This window comes from Corvus brachyrhynchos, unplaced genomic scaffold (assembly GCF_000691975.1).
Source record: "Corvus brachyrhynchos isolate BGI_N302 unplaced genomic scaffold, ASM69197v1 scaffold514, whole genome shotgun sequence".
Classification (NCBI taxonomy): Eukaryota; Metazoa; Chordata; class Aves; order Passeriformes; family Corvidae; genus Corvus; species Corvus brachyrhynchos.
Window position 1 is genome coordinate 346,788 of NW_008238319.1, and position 2,581 is coordinate 349,368.

The 2,581-nt window shown below is 42.0% G+C and overlaps 1 protein-coding gene across 2 annotated transcripts in view; it reads right to left on the bottom strand.

Annotated features, from left to right (window-relative positions):
* INPP5A (inositol polyphosphate-5-phosphatase A) overlaps positions 1–2,091 on the bottom strand; it is a 147,982-nt gene extending 145,891 nt beyond the window's left edge. For both annotated transcript variants that reach the window (XM_017733823.1, XM_017733824.1), the window contains exon 1: positions 2,050–2,091. The gene's annotated coding sequence lies outside the window, so the exon portion shown is untranslated. The remainder of the gene's footprint in view (positions 1–2,049) is intronic.
* Between the last annotated feature and the right edge of the window lie 490 nt (positions 2,092–2,581).

Sequence of the window (2,581 nt, forward strand, 5' to 3'; positions counted from 1 at the left end):
TGAACCTCAGTTCACAGAGGTTTTGCACAGAGAATTAAACACAATAATCCCTCTGAGGCTGTACATTTGCTGGGTCGCTCTGAAGCCTGAGCCAGGATGGTGCTAAGTGACTTTTGGTAACTACATGTTTGTCTCTTCCCTAAGGAGCTTTTGACCAAGTTTTGTTCCACTTCCTACTGCGTTGGAGAGTGTGGTGTGAGCAGCCAGCCCACTGCAGAGACCCAGAGGGGAAGCAGGATAAGGCCAGCAGCAGCCATGCACAACACTGCTAACTTTGTCCTTTGTCTATTTTTCCTTTCTTTTTCTTTTTAAAATACAGTTCTCAGATTGCAGGGACAGAGGGCAGAGCTATGGAGACTGAGAGGGAACAGAACAGAACCCCCAACAGCTGAGGGATGGGCTTGGGTCTGCCCCAGTAACACTTTCCCTGGTCTGGACCCTGCACTAGACTGGCCTCATGGAGCATTAATGGGTCATTTTATTCCTCTTTGGAACTCTGTATGCACAGTACTTACTGGACCAAAGACAGACCACATCCAGTCACATGTCAGTGGTCCCTGCCCTAAGATACCAGTAGCTTGTTCTTTTCCCCTCCTCTTCCTGTTCTCCACAAACTGTTCAGAAGCATTTCCGCAGTGCTCATGCCACTTCAGTAAACAAATGAACATGGAAGGAGTCTCCTTGATAAAGATACGTAAATAAGTCATGTGATGGTGAACAACATGCAGCCATATTAAAAAAAAAATAAATAAAAGGAGTTCTGTCTGTTTATTTGTATTTCCTGCATAGGAAGAGTTTCTCCTGAAGCTGTGGAGGGCTGGAATCAGAACTAGCTGAGGCGTTTGCACAGCGCAAGCATCATGTACATACAGCAGTGATCGACCAAGATGGACGGAGAAAAAGAAACAGATGAATCTGAAGTTGGCAGACACTGCAGAATGTAAGACTGTTTACTGCACCTTGGATTTTTGCAAATCTGTTACGTTTGCCAGTAAACGTGAATTGCAGTATTTTACATCAATGCAATACAGGTCACAGGCTGCACCGGTAACCTAAGAACGTAAAGACTCATGGGACACTTTCCATTACAAAAAGCAAATGATGAAATACTGCTGATCATATTTTCTGCACACAGTTTCACTTCAGAATTTGAACAGCACAGTTTTGTTGTTTAACTATTTTTCTGTAAGAGATGTAGAACTGGATAAAGGAATCCTGTGGCCCTTCAGTACCAGGTGCCACTTTTCCATGGCCAGGTCAGCCAGGGCTTGGAACAACCCGGTCTAGTGAAAGGTGTCCCTGCCCCTAGCAGGGTGTGGAAGTAGATGGTCTTTAAGGTCCCTTCCAATGCAAACCATTGTGGGACTCTGTGAATCTCAAGACTCCCTCAGTTCTGTCAGCAGTGACACCAGCTCTCACGCTGCCTCCCAGGGATGACACCTCTATGTCCCAGCAGTGTTAATTTCCTGTTGCTTATTGCTGTATTTCTGCATGAAGTCTGCAAGTTCAACAAGTCTCTACTACAATAACACAATGTGTGAGAGGGGCTTTTATACTTTAAAAAAAATCCTCACAGCAGAAGGTTACAGCACATTCTATAACATGGGTTCAGTGTCAATATTTTCACACTACCAAACAAGAAAATTGTTAAGAAAGAGACGACACAGGACTGATTTATTGCAAACCAATGCCCAAAATTGTCATATTTCAATTTTAAGGTAAACTGGACTTCCCAACAGATTTTTTTTTTTTTTAATACTCAAATATGTATCTTACTCAGTAGACTTAAAAGACCATTTCATGCCAAACTAAAGTCAATTTTATAAAACCTCAACTTATTTTTCAGGCAGAGGATTGTCTATAAGAACCAATTGTGCTTATATGCTGAATTTTTATGATTACTCAGAAATCCAGAAAGAGACATATTTTTCAGGGCTGTTTTTTACCATAAAATAGTGATTTCACTTCACAAAGCAAAAGATCCTGACATTACTAATTAGACCAATAAACAAAGATGCACAGAATTCTGTGAGAAAAGCTTTACCTTACCTGATAAAATTCCCGAAGCCAATTCTTCTGTAAATTTTCTGGCTGAAAAACAAAAGGCTAAAATTAATTAAGAGTAAGAGTAATCTATTTTTACAACAATATCATGATACTATTGCTTTCCTCAGTGCATTCGAGAAGGGAACTTTTTCACAATTAAAGTAAAAAGTACAAACACGAGGATGTTCCTCCATAATGCCACTGGACAGACCTCACCCTTTCATTCCCGAGTCCCCTCTGATTCTCACCAAAAAGGTGCATTTTGTATATGGCTGCACAGCATTTGTACCCACACATGTTTATCAGGCAATGACACGTTGAACTATGTCCTGTTAGAAGGGCACATTCATCACCTGGGGATCAGAAACTTCACCAACCTGCCCACACCCAGCTCCCACCACCTGAGCTTCAAGTGACCCAGATTTACTTCAAACAAGTTGGTTCAGAGGAATGACAGTGCTTTTGGGGATGCTCCAACCCATCTGACCTCCTGCCAAGGACAAACTGGGAGAAGCATTTCCAGATTGCTACAGAA